We start from the raw sequence: 18,880 nt of genomic DNA on the forward strand, positions 1-18,880 counted from the left end.
TTTCCCAGAAGCCTGAAATGATTTTTTTATAGACATGTAATGACAAACTATCTATTTGGCCCCAGTGAGCCACATGTATTACTAGGTTAATTTAACCCTCTAATGTAGTAAAGAAGTACAGTAAGCCACTGTAGAGAGCTGTATACATCAGAGATCCACAAGAAGTAGAAATAATACAGAAGATATACTACAATGTGGGAAGCAAGAAAGTTGAGTAGACCACTAAAGGTATATGGATATCTTTATATTTTTGGATATTAGATATCCAAAAACTGCCACTTTAACACATTTTGAAATACTGGATAAATAAAACATATTATTATATACTGATTAATTGGAAAAAATGCCCCCAAATAAAGGAATCCAGGAGCCAGAAAAGGTAAATGTCAAATCTAGTTTTAGTTGCAGGGATTTCTGCTGATTTCTAAAATACTGGGTTTCCATTTTGGCAGGTTTTTGGGACATGGAGAACACTAATTAAGATTCAGGGTTCACCTATAATAGGAAACCCAATAGGCTATCTCTACACAAATCTGAGATGTGCAAGAGTAAAAGAAACAAACACCAAGGGAAGCTTGCCTGTATTAACAGTAGGTAAGTGGAATTTTTAATTATATACTTAGACACACACACACAAACAAAATATATATAAGCACAAGGTGGCCCTTAGTGGGTTTGAAAAGTCTCAAGTGAAGCATTTATCCTAGAATGATCCTGGCTAATAGTACACGTGGATGAATGTCAGAAACAAATCACTTGGAAAAATTCAACTTCAATCTGGGCCTCATTCTATGTTTTCTACAGATGATGGTAAGAAAGATGACTACACACAGTCATAAATCTTAAAATGTACAAGGAGTTAAGGCAGCATAAATGAGAATCAATCAAAAGAAAAAAAGATCCCAAAAGTAGACTCCTTAAACTATAAACATTAAAATAAAAACAGAATATATAGCTATATTTAATATGCTTAAAAATAGAACACCTTGAAAACATGTAACTGGTAGATTTTTAAATAAAGAAAACTTCTAGAAATTAATAATCGAAATAAAAAATGGGAAGTTTAATAAGCAATACAGCAGAAGAGAGGGTTGGTGAATTAATTTCTGGATGAATGCTATAAAATATAGAGAGTCATATGAGGATTGCTATAAAGAATTTATATATTGTGGAAAATGGAGGGAAAGGTCTCAAATAGTTTTTTTTAAAGAGTTTATTCAGTAATTTTTACTTTTTGAAAAGCAATGCAGTAAAGCTAGAGCAAGCACTTCTATCTTCTGGTTCACTTGCCAAATGCTTGCAGCCGCAGGGCTGGATCAGGTTGAAGCCAGGATCCAGGAACTCCATCTGGGTCTCGTGTGGGTGGTGGGGACTCAAGTACTACAGCCATCATCTGTTGCCTTCCAGCGTGGCCATTAGCAGGAAGCTGGGTTGGAAGCAGAGGTAGGATTTAATCCCAGGCACACTGATATAGGGTGCAGGTTTTCCAAGCAGCAGCTTAACCTGTGCCACAAATGCCCACACCTTATAATAGTTTGAATCAGAGTTCTGGAAAGAGGTTATAGAACCAATGAAAAAGAGAAAGTATTCAAAATATAATCATTCAGGTTTAAAGCCTCCAAATGGGGACCAATGTTTGGCCTAGCAGTTAAAGCACTGGTTAGTATGCTTGGGTCTCATATCGGAGTGCCAGGATTCAATACCTGACCTCTGTTCCTGACTTTAGCTTCCTGCTAATTGAGACCCTGCATGGCAGTAGTTATGGGTAAAGTAACTAAATTTCTGCTACCCATATGAGAGACCTGGATTGGGTTCCTGAGCTCCCAATGGCCCCAGCCATTTCAGGACCTTGGGAAATAAAACAGCATGGGATCTCAAACCCCTACCTCACCATGTATATGAGTGTCTGCCTCCCAAGTAAATAAATTTTTAAAAAGGCTTCCATAGCCTTGGCAACTCATGACTAGAGCCTAGGGAGATTACTGACGCCATAAACAAGAGTGGCAAATTGTTAAGTCAACAACAGGAGTCACTGTGTACTTACTTCTCAGGTGGGATCTGTCCTTAGTGTGTTGTCCAATGTGAAGTAATGCTATAACTAGTACTGAAACAGTATTTTACACTTTGTGTTTCTGTGTGAGTACAAACTGATGAAATCTTTACTTAATATATACTAAATCGATCTTCTGTATATAAAGATAATTGAAAATGAATCTTGATGTGAGTGGAATGGGAGAGGGAGCAGGAGATGGGAGGGGTGTGAGTGGGAGGAAAATTGAGGGGGGGAAGCCATTGTAATCCATTAACTGTACTTTGGAAATTTATATTTACTAAATAAAAAAAACCCTCTTACCTTAAACATCTCTAAAAATTGTTCTAACCATCTCCCTCTGTATATCCATATCCAATTAATCTCCAAGTCCTTGTGATTCTATTTCTGAACTGTCTCCTAAATGGATCCTTTATTTCTCATTCCACCTACACTAACTTGGTTCAAATCTTTATTTTATTCCTTTAACCTACAGCTTTTACAAGGCCAAAAAAATTTTTTCTTAACACAGTCAGAATAAGTTTGTTATTCTTCTACTCAGACATCCACTATGGTTCATAGATCATGGGTGATCATTTTCTTTTTGTTTCATGTTAGGCATAGACAGACTTTAAAGACTAGTACTGCTACTATGACCATTTGGGTTCTTGTCTTGAATTTCCTTAGAGGTTTCTGGTGACTTCCGATCAAAAGAAAGAGGTGGAGAAAAATTTTCACTCTATTTCAAAATCTTCCATGAGAATTTCCTTGACTTTTTCTTGGCTTACAGTTTGAAGGCTTGGAATGCCTTTCCTCTTTAAATATTCTGCCTCAGGGACAACTTAAGTCATATCTCATTAGTTCCAATAAGACTCTATATCCAGTATATAACTTTACAGCTAGATTTATCATTTACTTGACTCTATTTAACTATTTTATATTTATTATTTTCTTTTTTTCAGTGAATTTACAAGCTTTTAAAATGACATTGAAGTAAATGCTTTTCCTATAATGTACTTTCCTGTGAATATTTTTATTGTGTTAAACAGCATAGTTTTAATTCAGTACCATTGATTATAAATGCTTAAATTATATTAATTGATATAAGTTTTAGGTGAATATGTAAGGAAAGGAAGAAACTTCATCTCTGGGTGGTATATAAAGTCTCTGGGAACCTGCAGGGTTTGTTCTTAAGTGCTCCATTACTGATGGTGCTATTTTCCTTTTCATTTCTTCATTCCTCCTCAAAATGTTTTCTTAAAAAATCTTTTTAGAAATTCTACACTATGTTGGTTTCAGAAATAATGTATTAAAGCAGGTTGTTTTGGGAATGCTAGAATAGAAACCTTAAGCTGCGAGCAATGAATGAATGAATGAATCTATTTACAACAGTAGAGCTGGAGTCCCAAATTAACATATCTTAATGCGGTTATCTTTACCACTCATTCCCCTAACTTGTAGGGATTTCTTATCAGTTGTTTGGTATTTTTAAGTCCTCAACATACATAGAAGGTATTTGAAGTTTTCAGATTAAAGATATTTCTGTTACTTTAGACTTTTTTGGAAATCTCAAGTAAAAAATGACCATTTTTGCATAGGAGGCAAGATTGATTCTCTTCCATTTCTAGTTGATTTAATTTTTTGTTATTTAAACTTAATGGGAGAAAACTTAATGGAAATCAATTTTAATTTTGAAATAATTCCTAATTAAGAACATAATATATCAATACAGCTAATTTTGTTATTTCAAAGCATTTTATTTTAAAACAATTTCTTGTACCATTTTTCAAGATAAAAGATTCTGATGAATTCTGCAACTTCACAATAGTAAGTCTTTCAATCCATGAATGTGTATTATCTTTCCATTTATTTGTAGGATATCTCCCTAATTATTTGTGTTTTCTTCAATTTATTTTATCAGTATTTTGTAATTTTCAGTATACTAGTCTTTCTAGTATACTTTCTTTGTTAAAATTTATTCATAAGTATTTTATTCTTTTTGATACTATTATAAATGGATCCAGTTTTTCCAGCATTGTTTTATTGATGATAAAATTCCTTTCTACAGAGATTGATTTTATCTCCTTTGTCAAAGATAAGTTGATTGTAGATGCGTGGGTTGATTTCTGGAGTTTCTATTCTGTTACATGGGTCTACATGTCTATTTTTGCCAGCACCAGGCTATTTTGATTATAACTGCCCTGAAGTATGTCTTGAAATCTGGTAATGCGATGCCCCCAGTTTGTTTTTGTTGTATAAGATTGGTTTAGGTATTCAGGATCTCTTGTGTTTCCATAAGAATTTTTTTTAAGATTTATGTATTCGTTTATTTGAAGGTCAGAGCTACACATAGAGAGGAGAAGGAGAGAGAGAGAGAGAGAGAGAGAGAGAGAGAGAGAGAGAGATATCTTCCTTGGCCGCAATGGCCGGAGCTGAGCCCATCCGAAGCCAGGAGCCAGGAGCTTCTTTCAGGTCTTCCACGTGGGTGCAGGAGCCCAAGGACTTGGGCCATCTTCTGCTGCTTTCCCAGGCCATAGAAGAGAATTGTATTGGAAGTGGAGCATCCAGGACTTGAACCAGCGCCCATATGGGATGCCAGCACTGCATGTGGAGGCTTTAGCCACTATGCCACAGCACTGGCCCCTTTTAACAGTTTTTGTGTTAACATCTGTTGTGTCTGGTATTAGGATGGCTACACCTGCCCTTTTTTGCTTTTCCTTAGCATCCTTTGATTTTCTGTCCATGTGTAACTTTGTTGGTGAGGCATGTTTCTTCTAGGAAGCTTTACCTGCTACGCCACAGCACCGCCCCCTCCATATGATTTTTTACATCTTTTTTTCAAGATCTGAGAAGAATGTCATTGGTATTTTGATTGGGATCAAATTGAATCTGTAAGTTGCTTTCAGTAGTGTGAACATTTGATCATGTAAATTCTTCCGTGAATGTGGAAGATATTTTAGTTTTTTGTTTCTTCTCTTTCTTTCTTTAATGTTTCTTTAAAGTTTTATAGTTTTCACTGTGGAGAGCTTTGACACCCTTGGTTAATCTTAAAAAATTAAAAGATATTGAAATTGTTTTGTTGCTATTGTGAATGAAACTGATCTTACAAGTTCCTTCTTGGCCATGACATTATCTGTGTATACAAAGGCTACTGGTTTTGTGTGTTAATTTTATATCCTGCCACTTGACCAAAAACTTTTATGAGCTCCAGTAGTCTCAGTAGAGTCTTTTCGTTCACCTATATATAGATATGTCACCTGCAAATTGGGAAAGTTTGACTTCCCCCTTTCCAGTTTGTATCCTTTGATTACTTCTTCTTGCCTAATGGCTCTGGCTAAAACCTTCAGGACTATATTGAGCAGCAGTGGTGAAGGTGGGTATCTTTGTCTGGTTCCAGATCTTAGTGGGAATATGTCACTTTTTTTTTTTTAACTCTTTACCCCCTGCCTAGAGCGGTATGCCTTTTCCCTATTCTGCCATCATGGAATCTCCAGGTTCATTATTTGATAGAAATTCCTCATTGTGAAATGAATGCTTTAACAATGATTTGCTTATGTTACATGCCATGACTGAAAAGCCGCCACAAAACACACTAAACATCAGAGTTAATGGAAAGGCTTATTGCCCGGTGAAGGGAAATCTGACAGGCTGGAGGGAGAGGGCAAGAGAGAACGAAAAGAGAGAGGAGAGCAGGTCCTTTTATAGTCTTGCAGGGGGTAGGGAAGTTGGAACAATAATCCCATCAGGGTGGGGGTAGAGCTGACCCTCGTGGTTGGGCCAGTTGGTTGCCTGACTTCTAGTAAGTCAGGCTGGGTCCTGGAGAGGCCGAACTTAGTATACAGGTTGGTGGCTGGGCCAGAGCCCAAGATGCCATCCGCTGCTTGAGACGGTTTCATTTCACTAACAATGATAGAATTATAATTATATTAATTAAGGGGCCAATATTAAAAATTTTTGAAGGTATAAGGAAGAGGAAGTAAATGTCTTTTTCAATACATCTGTATATTCCTTAAGGAGAGGCACCTTGCCTTATAGGTTTTCATGCTGTATCCTCTTATAAGGAAACAACGTTTATTTATTATTTAGGACTTACTCTTACCTTTTGATGAAGACAAGTGTTTGGTGAATACATTGGACTGGCCCTTTGGGTTTCTAAATGAAGTTGGTTGGTTCTTTCTTTTTTTGCTACTTAAGCCTATAACATTGTATTTCCAAAAAGAGAAAAAATAATGAAATTTTTCATTTTGGATAAGGAAAGTATTATTCCCCCACCCACACTGAGTTGAAAGTAGTGGGGGATCCTTTCTGATGTTTTATTGTGAATCATTCTTTTTCTATTTACTGGTTGCTGTAATTACTGTCTTAATATACTAGATAGGAAAATGCTTCACATAAATTATATATGATGCAGTCTTTAAGGAAGTGAGGCAGACCTACATAATTATCCTTCAGTGTATCCTTCCTTTCTTTTGTTGAAACTACAGTACTTTTAAGGACATCACCAAGCCATCCATCTAGAGATGATATTTTCCAGTTATTTTCACGACTTATTGTGCTCATGTGACTCAATTCTGACCACTGTTTTTGAGAACTAATTTATGCAACTTCTGTGTCACCCCTTAAAATGGGAAGTTGACAACCTCGACATCCTCTTTTCCTTTTGTCACTGGTTTAGATGATGAGAATTGAACAATTGCCTTAAACTTAGAACTATGCATTGCATGTGACATTGTTGTCCTGCCAGTTCTACCTGTGGATTGTTCGATGATAGAATGTAATTTTATATATCTTTAAATATTTATTTATATACAATATCTATCTATATATATATAAATTTTGTATATAATAGAGTGATAGACTTTGTTAAAGATTTATTTATTTGAAAGACAGAGTTACAGAGAAAGGTAGAGAGAGATAGAGAGAGAGAGGTCTTCCATCTACTGGTTTACTCCCCAAATGGCCACAACTGCTAGAGGTGGGCTGATTTGAAGCCAGGAGCCAGGAGCTTCTCCCAGGTCTCCCACACAGATGCAGGGGTCCAAGGACTTAGGCCATCTTCCACTGCTTTTCCAGGTGCATTAGCAGGGAGCTGAATTGGAAGTGGAGTAGCTGGGATTCAAACTGGCACATGTATGGGATGCCAGCACTGCAGGCCAGGGCTTTAACCTGCTGTACCACAGCACCGGCCTTAGGCTTTTCTCACACACATACACAGACACATAATTTTCTTTTTTGTGGTGACAGGGTGGGGATTGGGGTTCTTATACAAAGTAACCCATACCTTGATGAATTTTGGGAGAGAGTGATATAGGGGAGGATATTCCAGGAAAGTAGATAAATTATGGCAGTACATGGGACTCCAAATCCCATTAAGTTGGCAAGTACCAATGCCATCTTACTAGTTAAAATGATTAGCTTAAGTTCATAACTAATCAAAGATAGGATTAAGTGTCAAAAGGATCTCATAAATAAGACCAGTGTCTGCTAATAATAATTGATAGAATTAAAAAGGAGAGAACGACCCAACATGGGAAGCAGTATACACAACAGACTCACAGAACGACAAATGCCCTAAACAGTACTCTAACCTTAGCATCAGCCCTTAAGGCTTTCAGATCTGGCTAAAAAGCCCATGAGAGTATCTCAGGCATGGAAAGCCAAGACACTGTGGCAAAAAAATTACCTAAATGAAAGATCTCTGTGAGTGAGATCCCGGTGGAGAGAAGGCACCATCAAAGAAAGAGGTACCTTTCTCTGAAGGGAGGAGAGAACTTCCACTTTGACTATGGCCTTGTCTAAATAAGGTCAGAGTTTGTGAACTCAAGAGGCTTCCATAGTCTTGGCAGCTCATGAAAAGAGCCTTGGGTGATTACTGACGTCATGACTAAGAGTGTCAATTGTTAAATCAACAACAGGAGTCAACAGTGCACTTGCTCCCCATGTAGGATCTCTGTCCTTAATGTGTTGTACTATGAGAATTAATGGTAAAACTAGTCTTCAAACAGTACTTATATTTTGTATGTCTGTGTGGGTGCAAACTGTTGAAATCTTTACTTAGTATAGAGTTGATCTTCTGTATATAAAGATAATTAAAAATGGAATGACTTTAAAAACCATGTTCCTCAACATGAGCATAGTGAGTGGGTAAGAGGGTTGGCACTGTTGGTGGAGTTTCATGTCTTTCCAGTGATGCTAGAATTCAGACAATGCTGGGCAGTTTCTCCTTTCTAATCCAAACTAAATTCATATCCAAGTTGAGCCATTTTAGAAAATTACTTTTCTAGTATGTTCCTGACGAACTGCTCCCCTGTAGTCATTTACTCACATTACTCAGTTATTCCTCATGTACTTGCTGAGTCACAGCAATACTGACTTCCATGGAGCTTTGGATCCTGTGGTATATACTCTAAGAAGAATCAACTTAGATGTCTCTGGCTTTGTTACCTGTTGTCCTTTTGACATATCTTATATGGTATGTTAGTAATGAAGTATCTTATTATATTTGGTCTTCCTCCAGGAACACACAGAGGGTTTAATGTTAATTAGCCAAAGGATGATATGATTCATACACTAAGAAATACTCTTCTAATTAGTTTTTTTCTTTATTGCTTAGTGTTAGCAGTGAAAGATAGTTTTTTGTTAAACTTTTTTGTCATTTGCTTTAACTTTATTACTCTCAGAGGAGAAAATGGAATTTCTAGGGAAATCAGATCATTACTTGAAGAGGACTTTTCTGTATCATACAAGCAAGAAAGACAGTGAAAATGAGTGATAGTTTGACCTGCCCTACTCACGTTCAGTTGCCCATATTTGTGATACTACTGCTATCTTCCTTTGGATGGTGTTTCAAAAGGTTGGGGGGCTAAACTCCTTATTGCAGATTCTCTCAGCTGCTTTATTTGCCTCTTAATAGCTTTTCAGCAGGCATATTCAGTTCATAAATGATGGTAAATTCCACTTAATTTTAAGTAGAAACAATTACCAAACTCAAACATGGTTCTCTTTGGCTCTTTCTTTTTATTTGAGAGGGGCAGGGAAAAAGTGAAAATAACTGTTAAGAGAAAAAAAAAGTTTTTTAGGTCAGCAGTACTAAGTTATGTGTCTATCTTATCTTAGATCTAAAATGCTGTCCCATGGAAACTGATTTTTGTAATAAAAATCCTAAAGTACTTAAAATACTTTCCATGGGTCATTAAGGAAATACTCATCCATCAGCAATTATTTATTGACTATCTGTGAAATCCAAACAACAATGTAAGCTTTGTGTTGTTAGTCCTGTTTTAGGGATGAGGAATCTTAGGTGCAAGCAATTTCAAGAACCTTGTCAAGATGACCCAGCTAATAAATGATGAAAGAAGGAATAGCATCAAATATCAGGGTAGTTTAACTTTTTTTCAAAGAGTAGGCAATCCAGATAGAATGATGAGACTGACATATGAAAAAATTAGAAAACATTAAACTTGGCATCATTTGGCAGGATCTATGGGTATGATATTTAGAGGACAGAGAGATTAATGAGGGTTGTAAGTAATAGTGAGGCTTTGAACAACTTTATACTTCAGTTAGGTCTTAAAGATGAAACAGAACTTGTGAAGGCAGAGTGGAGGGAACATACAATTTGGTCATGGAGCAGCTGAGCAAAATAATGCAGGAAAAATGCAGAATGTAAGTTCATGGAATTTCCCATGTTGCATACATTCACCTTTTTCTACTGCAAACTTTATATTTCATCATTTCCAACCATTATGGACAAATGGACTTCTGATATGAAAATCTATTTTGGACTTATAGACTGCGATGAGACTTTAAAAAATCTGTCCTGAAAATTTGGCACAGTGAGGGTTTGTAATGCATACAGAGTTCTTGAATTCAGTATGCTTTTCTTACTGCCATACTGCTCTGCACAGGTGAGGTGAGGGTAATGGGGTAGGGGAAAGAATACAGTACTGCATATTCTCTGTCTCCTTCCCAAGTACTAAGCAGACTGAATTCTGCTTAGCTTCCCAGATTGCAAGACTGTCAGCTGGACAGGGGGAACAAAATGGGCGAAGTTTCTTTGAAGGTGCACATGTGGACGGTGTTTACTGTCTGACTGTTAGAAGGCACCTTCATCACGGTAAAAAGGAATTTTCCTGATACTGTGAAGTTTATTGGCAAAAGTTATATAGTATCACAGAGGCACTCTTTCTCTCTGTAGAGTTCCATCATATGGGTGACAAAAGAAACTCACAATAGGCTTCTGAGATATGATGTAAAGAACCGGAAAGGAAAGGAGTGTGAAGATAGAAAAGGAAGCAGAAGAAAAGGAATAGGAAGGTAAGTTTACTGTTTTACTTCAATCTATGTTCTTATTATCATATTGTTAAATTAAAAATGGAAGTTCACAGACATTAGCTTTTTGGTCATGAGATGAGAGCTGTTCTTTTAGCTGATAGGTCAGAATATATAGAAGGAGAATGAAGCTTAAGATACTATCAGAATTCTTAGATGGTTACTCAGTGGTTATCCTTAAAATCTAGCTGGGACGTCTTTGAAACTAGGAGTGATAAATTTCTATTTTCTTTGATACCTTTCATAGAGTTCTGCCTTTAAATGCATACAGAGAGGTAGATTAGATGACTTCTGCAGGCTTGCAAGTCTATGCTTACATTCAAGCAAATTACTGCAAGCAAATTGACATTTAGATATTTATAAGTATTTAACAGAGACACTTTGAAGAGTCTACCCTGTCTGTCCAGATACATTTTCTTTTCTTTTCTTTTCTTTTTTTTTTTTTTTTTTTTTTTTTGACAGGTGGAGTGGATAGTGAGAGAGAGAGACAGAGAGAAAGGTCTTCCTTTTGCCGTTGGTTCACCCTCCAATGGCCGCCACGGCTGGTGAGCTGCAGCCTTCGCACCACGCTGATCCAAAGGTGCTTCTCCTGGTCTCCCATGGGGTGCAGGGCCCAAGCACTTGGGCCATTCTCCACTGCCTTCCCGGGCCACAGCAGAGAGCTGGACTGGAAGAGGGGCAACGGGGACAGAATCCGGCACCCCGACCGGGACTAGAACCCGGTGTGCTGGCGCCGCTAGGTGGAGGATTAGCCTATTGTGCCACGGCGCTGACCCAGATACATTTTCACAATTATTAACATAATTTAAAAATTGGAACCCTGGGACAAAAAATTCAGAAAGAATTCCTGAATCCTATATTAATGGAAAAAGATATACCTAATTACACCTTATTTTCTTTGTAGTACAGGCAGTGTTTTGAAATATTCTAGCCATTGAAAATATCCAGAGTGAGATTATTTGCATCAAAATGGAAGGTACAGGAGTATGTTATGTTTAGTGAAGTGAGTTGGACACAGAAAAACAAATACCACATATTCTGTCTCATATGTGGAAGCTAAAAATGTTGATCTGGACTTAGAATAGTGATTTCTAGAGACAAAGAAGTATAGGGATAATGGTGTGGAGGTAAGTTGAATAACAGGTAATAAAACAGATAGAAGGAAAATATTCTGGTATTCTGTAGTATAGTGGGTTGACTGAAATTCAAAATAACCTGTTATATATTTTATGAGTAACTGGAAGAGAGGACCTAGAAGCCTCCAAACAAATTAATGATAAAGAGATGGAATTTTAATTACCCTGATTTTATCAGTACACATTGTATACACATATGGAAATAACACAGTGAACCTGAAAAGTGATGTAAAATTATTATATGTTAATCAAAAATTTAATGCTAACTACCCGAACTAATCATTACACATTTTACATATGTGTCAGAATCACACTGTGTCCTACAAATATCTATGATTAAAATTTAATGAAGAGAGATTCTGTATTTATATCTGTATATAAAGAAAAAAGTTTTTTTAAAAAGGATAATGTCTTTTTAAAGGATATGCCTTTGCTTTGCTTTTATATTTTGGCCATGCAACCTAAATAAATGGGCAACTAATTTTCAGGAAATAGCATTATGCAACTAATATAGACATTATACCTGAAAAGACATTGCATGTTTTTTCATATTTATGTCATATTTATAGAGACTTTATATTCTCTGATAACCTTTTGAAATGTCCCTGGTTTAGAAATAGAGCTTTTAACTAAGCAGGAAATTGCTATCCAAAACCTTGTTGTTTTCCAGATTTCTTAAACTCTATGCATTAAGGATCCTTGGGCTCCATTCATTAAATTGTTACCTACTGTGTGCCAGGCATAATTCAAAGCATTAGGAATACAATGAGAATATGAATGACATGGGTCTTCTCATTACATAGTCATTGTCTAGACTCCTAACCTCTTTATATAGTATTGTATTTAGTAAACACTTAAAATAATTATAAGATTCCTTTGTATAAAGCTAGATGATTGCAAGAATTATTGTAATACCTAGAGAATTTTGGAATTGGGAAGGAATTTGTGAAATATTTTCTTTTGAGTAAAAAAAATCCATTTTAGAAATCACTGGTAGTTCTTGATAAATCAGATATTCTAATTTTTTTGTAAAGTGGTAGAACAGAGTATATTTTTATAGATCTGAAACAGCAGCATTGGTAAGGAGGCTTGCAACAACAAATCAATTTCAATTTTTGATTCTTATTTCTGAAATGGTTTTCTGTCATAACTCTTGAAAACTAGTCCTGTGAATTTTTAAAATTATCATTAGGAGCTCTGGTGTAATTTATGTTAAGAGGTTTTGGCCTGTTTATGTTCCTTGGAATGTGCCAAAATTAGTAATGTGATATTCCATATTTAGCAAACCTATAGAGCAATAAATAAGGACACATGCCTATTGAGGAGGGCTGTTAGTTTAAATTCTTTTTTTGTGGCATTCATGAAATGCGGGAGTCTTCCAACTTAAATTCTGCAATATTAGGCAGCAAGTTGTTTTCTGAACCAAACCAGATGGTGATCAGCTCTATTCCTATTATCAACTCAATACAGCGATGGTTGCCAGACCTTACTTGCAACATTAACATTTGGAACAAATTAGCAGCAGTTAAGGTGAAATGAGAAACCCCCATTTTACTAAAAGCTTCAGAACATATAATGCTGTGAAATAAGAAAGACCAGTAAGAAAAATTATGGGGGGAAGAGTTCACTGTCTTACCTTGGTTTCTCTGTGCAGGATTTGTTGTTTCCCATTTATGAGGGTCTTTTTCAATGGAATTTTAATGTGGAATATTGTGAGGATTAGGGGCTACTAGTCTATTAGCCTCCTAAGGTGCCTCATTTTATCAGATTAAAATTCTTTCTCTGTAACCATGATCAATCTACGCCTTGGGAAAACAGGGAGCATTGTTTGCACCTTTGGGAGAGTTTTCTTTCAAGAAGTTCACACACACACACACACACACACACACGCATATACATTATGCAACTTTATAGTTTCACCCAATCACTGAAATTCAAGAACGCTGCCTAGATTTGTCCTGTGGATATGGATGTGTTTGACTAAATGCTTTGCCTTGTGTGTCAATGCCATGTGTTGTCGACTTTTCAAAACAATCTTTTCTTTATAGCATCTTTTGATCAAATCCGTTCCTAAGGTTTTATAGGACCAGCATAAATCAAGGTGTCTTCTTAACTTCAAGTTTTGTGCACAGGTAGAACCAAGTTAAGGTGAACAAAGGATAGCAAGTCTTGGAGATATAACTACCAGGATGAAGTGTTGAAATAGACTTGACTGAGTTCATCTCCCATTTTATAGTATAGATAACTGAGGTACTGAGAGGTTAAAGGGTTTTCCCAAATACTCATAATTGGTTTAAGTGGTAGATGTGATGAGGAAAGGATGTGAACATTGCTAATATGATTGATGTTCTTTAACAACCAAGACTCAAAGATTGATATGAAAAGGTAGATCCTCTCCATTTTATGCCCAAGTGGTGGCAGTCCTGCTCTTGTCTGGTAAGCTAAACAGCCTACCAGAGAAACCCTTCAGAGAGAGACCAACTACCTTTTTGCGTTTTTTGTCCCCACCTAAGACTTTGTTACAGGGATGTTCAAAAAGCCTTTGCCTCCTTCTTGGTGTGATAGTAAATATAAATTTTTTTTTAGGAATGGATTTTTCAAGCCTTTTGTATAAGAGTCCTTCAGAACCTTTTTGGAAAATGCATATTATGAAAAAACTATGCATGAATTTAAAACTATTTTTATACCAAATAAACATACTTTTAAATTCCATTTCCTACAAACATTTGAAGCACCCCTATTATGTACTACAGAGATAGAGGAAATGAAAACAATGCCTGGTTCAATGTGTATAAGAATACCTGACTTCTCTCTACATTATCTGAATTTTGGGGTGCAGTTGTTAGGAATATAGACAAAGGAGTTACGAAAACCTGGAGAGTGACAGCAGGTGAGAAAGATAATCAGGCTGTGAATGATAATTACAAGTTTTAATAAAGAGATTGTTCTTTACCCTAAAGGAGGATAATTATTTCCAAGTATTTTAACAGTAAATGATATGATAGGCTATGTATTTTGAAACAATATGACTGTACCCAAGAAGAGGAAAATTTTTTCGAGGTCAAGAGTACATGAAGACCAGTTAAGAGGTTATTAGAGTAGAGCAGATGAATGATAACTTTTTCAAGCGTGATCTTTCAAGTCTTATTCTATTTATATCTCTGTCTGCCTATGACTATGGCTATTTTTAAACAAATTTTTTATACCATATTACTGTCTAAACTCTAATTTTTTAACCTCACAATTTATTGTGGACGTTTTTCAACATTTAATATTTTCTATGTTAATTTCAATGACCAGGTAATATTCTGTCATGTGGAAATATTATAGTTCATTGAATTGAATCATCCCCTGTTGGTGGACATTTGCACTTTCTATAACCATTGCTATGATGACTAACACTATAAATACATCTTTGAACACATGCATCCATGACTATTTCACAAGGATAACTTCCTAGAAATAGAATTTCTGAGGCAAAGAGTTACTCACAATTTTAAATTTTGCTGGGGGTTGACACATTGTTCATAGCAGCAATTCAAGTTCCTGTCATCCTGATCTCAAGGGCAGCCTGTGAGTTATATGCAAAATTCTCCACACTGCACATGCTCCTTAACCCTAGTTTGTTAGAAGTAACTCTTTCATATGGTGTAAAGTACTCTGCAAATAATCAATGTGGTAGTTGCTTCTCTTATACCAGAAACAAAGAATTAAAATTTGAAATTGCCAAGTATTTGTGAAATTTAAATGAAGAATTTATTTTTAAAGCAGTAGCTTTAAATCTATTTTAAAATTACTGTTAGAGGGTACAAAAATTCAGTGTATATGAGTGAAATTGACATTTTGAGATTTGATGATTGTTTACAGCTCTTGCCTCTATTGTTGAGGAACAGTGGTTTTTTTTTTTCTTACTATTTGTTGAATTATTTACTTAGTGTAGAGCTAATCTTATAAGTATAAAATAAACTGAAAGCAGATCATTGTAAAAATTAAAAGAATAAAGAAAGAAGGAGGAGGCAGGGTGGGATCATGGGTCGAATGGAGGGTAGGGCTGGAAGTATCACTATGCTCCTAAAACTATACATATGGAATACATGATTTTTGTTCACTTTAAAAAAATAAAATTATTCTTTGGCACAGCGAATACCTGTGCCTGTATACCGTATCAGAGTTCCTGGATTTGAATACCAGCTCAATTTCCAATCCAACTTGCTGCTAATACGCACCCTGGTTGGCAACATTTGATGACTCAAGTACTTTAATCCCTGTCACACACATTGGAGACCTGGATGGAGTTCTGGCCTTCTGGTTTCAGCCTAGCCCAGCCTAAGCAGTTGCAGGTCTTTGGGTATTGAACCAGTCAGTGGATGGAATATCTCTTAGTATTTCTTTCCATCATTTTGCCTTTTAAATAAATAAAAGTAAATCAACAATACTCAAAATATTAGTGGTAGATCTAGATTTATCATGTTCTCTTATTTATTCATAATGTGATGAAATAGATTAAGGTCCATTCATCCATCATCCATCTGTACATACAACAAATATATTTGCTAGCCATGAAAAAATTAAATTCCTGTCCTCAAGCTTTTTTAAAAATGTAAATAGACTTGTTTTTTAGAGCAGAATTATGTTTATAGCATAATTCAAGCATTTTATAATTACAAATAAGGATAGGAGAAAAGAAGGGAAATCAGGACATAAATAGGTGTATATTTTTGGAGTAAAAGATAATCATTACTTTTCCTTCAAATTTTTATAAGATAATATAATAATAGATTAGTCACTGGATTGCTTACCGTAAGGACATATCATTTTGCTAAGTGAAAGTAGACAATAGGTTTTTTGAAACATGAAAAATTAGATAGTAGGTTTATATTGTTTCTTTTTCTTCCCTAGAATATTCATGAGAATTTTTCTTCCTGAGGCAAATGTTATGAATGTTATTAAGTACCCAAGATTTTTTAATCTCACTGTGGCAGTTATGTTTCTCAAAAAAGAAACCTTATGGTTTCTAGTTTAATACAGTTACTTGTTACCTGTTTACATACCACAGCCTTACTTTTCAATTAAAATAATAGCTAACCTTGATTCTTCTTTTTCTTGCTTTAAGTACTATCTTGCTAATTGCAGATACATGGTAGGTGTTCAGTAAATACTTGATTAATTCTTTAAGCAGGAAAGCAGTCATTGTGGATCTGCTTTCCTTGAAGATTAGTGGCTGTGTAACAAAATATACCAGAAAATCATGCTATAATCAAAGTAAATGCAGTACCTTAAGATTTTGGCTGATATTGTGGGTTGCCACAGCAATAATTAACATCTCAGTCCCTTTTAACCAGATGCCATGTGCTTTAAGAAGGCTTTTTCTACTATACACTTATATTTTCTTAACTACCCCATTTCTTTAAATAGTAAAAAAAAGAAATATGAAGAAAAAGAAAGGAAAACAGGGAGGGGAGGGAAGGGAAGAGAAAATACATTTTGGCAGAGCCAACCAACAAAGACAGTCTAGCATGACTCTAACCAGATAATCCACTGGGAGACATTTCTTTGAGGTCTTATAGGTCCCCCATTTAACAGGCCCTGTTCTTTGTTGCTCTACTTGCAGAACATCAAAACCACTTTGGTGTCTCACTGGACAAGAATAATTTCTCTGTTAAATCTTTATCAATTAACACTTCAGAGGGATAATTTAAGGCATTGCTATTTTCAGGAGTAATCATGTTTTATTAGAGGGATTTTTGAAAAAGGAAAAATCTTCATGATTCAAAGTAGCAGTTTATAATGGAGAATATTTTGAATAGTGACCTGTGTATGCCAATGGGAGCATTCCTTTTAAGATGTAAGTTTGGAAAACTGCTTTCCCACCATCTCTAAAATGATACTGAGTAGATGATGCTAAGTTGATTGAAATTGTCTTTCTTTTCTCTCATGAATTAAGAAGTTGTCTTTTTTCTTTAAAATGCCATCTGCCTTTACTGTTTTTTTGAAATTCGTGAGGAACCAAAGGCCAAATGCAATGGGTGCTTTTCAAGTCTTTTTCAATCTGACAAATCTTTGCTAATAACTTTCCATTTGCAACTGTCTTTCTTTGGTTTCAGCGTATTCCCTTGGTTCTCTCCCCAACTCTTCCAGTAGTTTTCCTCACGTATCCTCATCACCTTTTTCTCTTTATCCCACACAGTAATGTTAATACTTCCTGGATATAAGCATGCCTCTTCTCTTTTGGCTGAGAATTTCTCCTCAAGTATTGCTTTTCACTTTTGTCTTTGGCTATTATCAATGCCTATCACTCCTTGCCAGTTCACCCTATATCTGGAGCTTCAGAAAGCCCTCTGAACATTGCCACTAGAATCCTCTTAAGATGTAAGTGACACAGACCAAGTTCAAGATCTTTATCTCCTAAATGCATCTCCTCTTGAATTTTCAATGATAGCAACATCACTATGTATTAGATAACTTTCCCTTCTAGACCTACTAAAAATTAATATTTTTCCTTGAACTCTCTCAATTCTACATCCAGTTGACCATCAGATTCTTTTGTTGGTTTTTCCAAATTAATTCAACAGCTTTTCTCAAACCTGAGTGCTCCTTCACCTCTCCTGACCTGTCTTGTTAGAAAAGTTCTCTAACTGTAGCAAAATGTCTAAACTATTCTCTTTCAATAGTAATGATTTTGTACCGTTGCTGCTGCATATGATCATTAAGTGCCTCTTTTAATCAATTATGATGACTCCCCATGCTTACAAGACCAACATGTTCTTTTATGCCTTCAATTAATATAATGAATGCCTACCATAAGCTTGATACTGCATAAATGTTGGTGGACAAGTCTAGTAGTCTTTTTTCTCCATTATCTAATTCCACTGTAGTTCTGTGGGTCTATTTTCTCTTTTGCAATACTCCTCCTCACTGCCTACACTTCCCACTGCTTCTTTCTTTAAATGGGGTTCTACATTTCAGCTATTTACATGTTATACATTCTTCTACAATATCATGCTATCTTATCCTGGGAGCAGTCTTTCAGTCTCCTCTCCCTGAAAAAAACAATGAACCTTGGGCCTAGAACACTCCTCACCAAGAGATAAAAAGTCTTCACAGGCTGTGCTGGTTTGTCACCTTGTGTGGGAATCACTTTTCTGTTTCAGATGTAATACTCTGCTTAAGCCTGTGTGTCATATGGCACCTGGCCAACTTACTACACTATTCCCTGGGGAGAGGGAATTTAAGAAGGGTGTGTGCAAGCCAAGTGCCCTGTATCAGTGCTGGGAGGAACTAGATGACCATGGGAGATTGACACCCACTACTAAAGTTGGTATTGCTCTGTCTTTTCTCTATGAGAGGAAAGAGTTCCACCCAGGGATTGACTGCATTGCATTTT

General features: G+C 35.9%; 1 long non-coding RNA gene across 1 annotated transcript in view; it reads left to right on the forward strand.

The window, feature by feature from the left end:
- The first annotated feature begins 452 nt into the window (after positions 1 to 452).
- The window catches only part of LOC138849966 (uncharacterized), a 121,991-nt gene continuing 103,563 nt past the window's right edge, over positions 453 to 18,880 (forward strand). Inside the window, exons 1-2 of the long non-coding RNA XR_016235884.1 lie at positions 453 to 594; positions 10,227 to 10,345. This is a non-coding gene — a long non-coding RNA (uncharacterized LOC138849966). The remainder of the gene's footprint in view (positions 595 to 10,226; positions 10,346 to 18,880) is intronic.

This window comes from Oryctolagus cuniculus, chromosome 6 (assembly GCF_051225735.1).
Source record: "Oryctolagus cuniculus isolate XC-2025 breed Fujian yellow rabbit chromosome 6, ASM5122573v1, whole genome shotgun sequence".
Taxonomy (NCBI): Eukaryota; Metazoa; Chordata; class Mammalia; order Lagomorpha; family Leporidae; genus Oryctolagus; species Oryctolagus cuniculus.